This window comes from Malaclemys terrapin, chromosome 21, assembly GCF_027887155.1.
Source record: "Malaclemys terrapin pileata isolate rMalTer1 chromosome 21, rMalTer1.hap1, whole genome shotgun sequence".
NCBI lineage: Eukaryota > Metazoa > Chordata > Testudines > Emydidae > Malaclemys > Malaclemys terrapin.
In genome coordinates, this window is record NC_071525.1 from 6,627,980 (window position 1) to 6,633,979 (window position 6,000).

The following is a 6,000-nucleotide window of genomic DNA, read 5'->3' on the forward strand; positions in this document are numbered from 1 at the left end:
TCAGAAGGGACATTGACAGATGCACTTTACTTCTCTCTCCCTGCTTTGTGAAGCCAGACGCAGCTTTCTAACCAGCCCCGTTCAGTTAATTTTAACCAGTTTATTGCTAGACTCAAGGGGTGGCACTTAACTTCCATTGACTTCAGTAGGAGTGAAGCACCCAACCCTCTGAGCCATGTTTGAAAATCCCACTAGGCATCTGTCTGCATTTATAGGCACCTAAATACCTTTGAAAATCTGTCCCGAAGTCACTTATGAAAATGGGACTTACACTATTTTGAAAATCATGTCTTACGTTATCTTTTTTCTCACACATATCAGAGCTTTCAGTTTGATGATCTAAAGTGAAGTTAACAGTCCTCCAAGAGAAGACAACAAACAATCATTACATGTCTGCGCTGTGCCACCAAGAACTGTGCTACAATAAACCAAACTTGGAAGGCTGGGGAGCGATTTAGCTTGGGATTGTCAAAGGACCTAAGTGGTTTAGGAGCAGTTTCCTTTGACAGTCAATGGGAGTTGTGCTCCGAACTTATGTGGCATTGCTTATATAGATAATCTATACTCTGGATTTTTAATTATTCTGAATATTTATTTACACCCCTGTGCCACTGGAATGCAGAGAAATTCTACAAGAAATGCTGCAGCGTCTGTAGATTCTTTACCCCACCCATCTAGTGTCTATCACCACAGCACATCCTCCTCGGAGGCGTTCCTCACTGGACATAACCGAGACACTGAACCCAGTCACTGCACCAGTGCACTGGGCATCAGCCTTTGGGCCAGTGTGTCAGGATTTTGTCTTACTATTTTTATGAACATGATCTTTGCCGAGTATCTGGTTTTATCTTCTTTAGGTAAAACTTCTGCATTAAGCTTTGGAATTGGGAAAACAGCCTCTTCATGAGGACACTAGTATTGAATACTGTATCTATGATATGTTTTGAAACTTTTGCTGGATAGTAATTGGATTTCCATTCACTTGTATAAAGTTATAGCAGTATTTTAAGCATTGAGAATAAACATTATCAGATTAAGTAAATTCTATGGCTGAGCCATCCAGTCCGTCTGTGGCAGTTGGAGACCTGATGGACACTGACTAACAATATTTTATTTCTCCAGTGCTAGGAGTGCAGTTATTTCTGTACCAGACTCAGCGGATCCAGTTTGTTGAAGTTAATAACACCGCCAAGATCCACTGTTCTTCCAAAGAAAACTTGGAAGGAGGAAGCAACATCTTTTGGTATTTGAGAAGAGAAGGTGAGAAACTCACCTGCATTAAGCGCTGTTTGGATGATCAAAATGTAAGTAAATTTGCTTGCAAACACAAGACACACAGCTCAACCCTGGAAATCAGCAACGTCCAAAAGAATGACTCTGGCATTTACTACTGTGCATATAAATATAGCAGCTACCTGCTTTTCGGGAATGGATCCACGCTGCTTGTTGGAGGTAAGGAACCATATAGCTTGTTTAAGAAGACTAATAATGGATTGACAAAGCATATTTCATATCCCCAATAAAATATAACAAGATACCACAGCTAATGATGAATGGTTCAAAGGAAAGCATGCTTTAAGCCAAACAGATCAGCTAAACATTAAATGCTATGGGTATAAAAGGAGTATAATAACATTTATTGTTATAAAATATATGTGTAGAACTTGAAAGTGCCAAAAATAAACCATTGAAGTTTCTCTGTGACGGTTCAGGGCACCCAGCTAGGGAATATTTCTAATCTAAGAGTTGTGATTGCATGATAGAATATTTTGAGTTAATGAAAAGTTTATAAAATTTACGCAATTTTCCTTCTAGTTAGTGAAGCTATGAACTGCGCTATATCCTTGTTAGTGTTGAGGTAATTTAATATTTCCTTCTTCAGTAAATGTGTTTCTTTGAATTAGCATCTTAGTTAATAGATATGCAGTGTTGTTGTAGCGGTGTTGGTCCTAGAATATTAGAGAGACAAAGTGGGTGAGATAGTATCTTTTATTGGGCCAAGTTCTCTTGCTGAGAGAGACAAGCTTTCGAGCTGACACAGAGCTCTTCTTCAGATCTGGAAAATGACACTCTGAATATGTTTCCCAGACCTGAAGAAAAGCTCTTTAGAAGCTTGAAAGCTTGTCTCTCTCACCAACAGAAGTTGGTCCCATAAAAGATTTTACCTCACTCACCTAGTGTCTCTGAGAGAAAGATTAACACCTTTAATCAGACTGCAGCTCATTTGATCATCACACTGAATTCACCACCTCCTTCTGCTCAGACAGTTATACCAACAGCAGCTGGGTGATGCTTCTGGTCCCATTTCCACGTGGCAGTCAAGTCACTGAGACAGCGAGTCTGGGCTGTGTGATCCATGGAGTGTCCAGCCCAGTCCATGTTTCCTGGAGTGTTTCTGGGGAGCTGCAGGAACCGGGGCTGACGCGCTCATTGAGAGCAAGAGATGGATCTTTATCACTCATAAATCACATCAGCGTCCCCATGGACACCTGGACCAGTGGGAAGAATTTCACCTGTGAAGTCAAATTCAACTCTTCTGGCAGCAGTGTGAAGAAAAGTACCAGGTATCCTGCAGGTGAGTGATATGATATTTGAGGCTAAGGGAGACTCTGATGTGAAATAGGTGTAAAGTTGCCCCAATCAGAGGCTTATGCTTCTTATGCTTATACATAATTTTCCATCACAGAAAGCTGGAATATTCTATATCTTAATTAAAATTTCTCTAGGGAGTTTTGGGAAAGGAAACTTGAGACAATACAGGGACCACAAGACAAAGTAGCTCTGATCTCTAGGGCAGCTTTCACCCAGATTGTCCATATTTGAGGTTAAGGGAGACTCAGATGTGAAATAGGGGTGAAGTGGCCACAGTCAGAGCTGCTTAAACATAACTTTCCATCACAGAAAGCTGGAATATTCTATGTTTTAGTTAGAATTTCTCTAGAGAATTTGGGGAAAAGTCATGTGAGATATACAGGGATCACCAAACAATGTAGCTCTGATCTCTGCTGTAGCTTTCACCCAGATTGTACATATAAAGCACTGTAAAGAGCTAAATAATAATAAATACCAGGAGAAAAGGGGAATTGAGAGGCATCTGAGATGAGAGATGTTTTCCAGTGAGATACACAAACCGATGGAGAGACGATGAGGTGAGGAGAGAGCTACAGGGTGGATTTTGTAGATGGCTGAATGCGCAGAGAAGATTCTGATTACAGGGGAAAGAATTCACCTAAGGGTAAGGGGGCAACACAGAAGGTGAAAGGTGCTGAAGGCTCCTGTAGCCTCACTCCTCAGGGGTTAAGGCCCGTGGTGAAATGGGGATCAGGAGGGAAGAGCTGGATGTGGTGGCATCACGACCCTCTTGGCTCTAGTCAGCCACTTGTGTCTGTTTTTTTGCTTCCTCCACAGCCCCTCCCAGCGAGTGCTCACATTACATCATGCCCCTTGCGGCTGGGGCTGGTCTGCTGCTGCTGTTGGTGTCTCTGAGCCTTGTCTGGACCCTCTGCCCTTCCACTCTAGGTAAGAAACACAGCCCAGCCCAGACACTCTCCCGCAGAGAGAAATCCTACTCCCCTGCTTGTAACTGTCCCGTCTAACACATGAACATGCTCCAATGTGACAACTGCCAGCACTGATCTCAGAATGTGTGTTTTCTGTATCTTGAATTTCCTGTGTCGGGAGAACGGCTTTGTTCTCCGTGACAAAGGGAGCGATGTAGAAAGGCTTCTACTGCCCATGGCCCAGGCACCTGGTCTATAGTTCACAAAGAGCAGTAGCCTTTCTGATGAGCCTCTCTCCATGTGCCATGCATGGTGGTGCCCTGCGCACCCACAGCTCGGATGCACCATTAGTCAATGAACTACAGGTGGGGGAGTGACCGTGGAAGAGGAACTTTTACTGTTGTCTTTGTTTGTTCCAGGATTCCAGCCCAGGATCTCAGCACCCCCAGCTTCACAGGAGCACCAGGTACGGCTCTTTGCAAACTGTCTCTGTCTAAATCAATGTGTCTGTCTCAGGCATTTCTAATCCATATATCAACTTCATATATTTGTAATTAAACTGGTTGTTCTGGAAGGAGAAGGTGAAAGTGAGATCTAGCTGTTGGAGTAGCTGAAAGGGAGTAAAGAGCCCTACTGCTAACTCTGGTACCAATTTACTGTGGGATAGTGGGCAAGTCATTTACTGCTCTGTGACTGTTTCCCCATGTGTAAAGAGTGGATAACTAGACTTACTGCGCAAGGATGATGGGAAGTTTGATGTTTTATTGTTCCTGACTGTGCCCTTTAGAGGGTTTTTGTGTGGCGCTGGGAACATTTTTGGCACTTATAAGATAAAGAGCTATAAGAGATTATATTTGTTAAGCACATGAAGATTTTCCAGTGACAGGTGCTGTGGGCCTGATCCAAAGCTCACTGGATCTCAGTAGGAGACTGTCCATTGACATGGGGTTTGGATCTGGCCAAATATTGTCAGTAGCTGATTCTTAACGTCAGACTCCAGCGCTGGTTTCCATTCCGATAACACGCACCATTTACAGGACAAGCAGGAGAATCAGAGATGAGGGAATTTTTCATCAGGCTAAACTCACTTGGATGTTTGGTTCTGTCTCACCCTGTATCCCTTCATTTTACAAGGCGGGGCTAATTTTTCTAACTGTCACCAAACAGGCTGGAATCTTATACGCTCATCTGGATTTTGATTCGCGGAATCGCAACGGGCGCACGATGCAGCGACCGGCCAGAGGGAAACATGTAAAGCCCTGAACTGTCTAGTGCAGGGGAATCCACACGTGGGAACTGATGGCTGGTTCTCTGCTGATCGGACGTAGCAGCTGGAAGAAGGCTCTGTCTCCGTCTCCTTTCTTTTTTATTTTCTCCCCTTCTCTGTTTAGAATAAAAAGCTCAGAAGATCCCCTCAGAGTCCAGCTTCATCAGGTGGGAAATCTCCTTTTGGGATATAAAGGCATCACGGTGTAGATTACTTTACACGTCACGTGTGTACTAGATTGGAAGCTCTTTGGGGCAGGGACTGTCTCTTTGTTCTGTGTTTGTGCAGCACCTAGCACAATGGGTGCTATGGTAACACAATAATTGTCATCATCATCCTCTCATCTGCAGAGGGACCCGGACACAGCTGAACGCCTGCAGCTTCCCTGCACACAGTGAGGCCGGATAGTAGGAGCCTGCAGAGGGGACGTGCAGCCCCAGTATATGCCACAGCTCCCAGCTCCCCTGATCCTCAGCAGGCTCGTGCTCCCTTTGCATTAACGTTACATGGACGTGCAATGGGATTGTGAAGGGGGAGGATGGATGCGGGAGGAGCTGGGAGGGATGAGAATCTCTCCCCAGGCCAGGGCAGGAGCTGCTACTCCAGTGCTACCTCTGGAGCAGTGTTTCTCGACCACCAGTCCGTGATCTGGCGCCGGTCCCTGAGATCTCCCTGACACAGTTTAGGAAGGCAACAAGCCGGTCCCTGATATTCAAAAGGTTGAGAAACGCTGCTCTAGAGTCTGCTGCTTTGCCCCATGGGCAAGATCCACAGGGCCCCATGTGCCAGCCCCTCTGCACCATCTAACAATAACAACACGTTATCAATGCCTGGCGCTCGCCTGGGGCCGGAGCCTGCACGCGCTGCCTGTTTGCATCACAACTTGTTGTGGTTCAAGCTGTCATTCAAACTGTCACTCATTAAAAAGACCCAGTATTGATGTTTGTGTGTCTTGCCTCTTTTATCTGTTCAATGCATCAAGCTCGGCTTATTGTGTAATAAATAAGGTGACGTTTGAAATTCTTTGGGCCCGATTCTGCTCTGGTTTCCAGCAGTGCAAATCTGGAGGAGCTCTGTTGCAGTCAGTGGAGTTACTCCGGATTTACTCTGGAGTCTCTGAGAGCAGAAGCCGGCCCTGTCTATCCCACTTAGCATCTGTGCTTCTCGTGATGGATGATACAACAAATGTGTTACACAGAACTCGTTACGCACACACACCATCAACTATGGTAA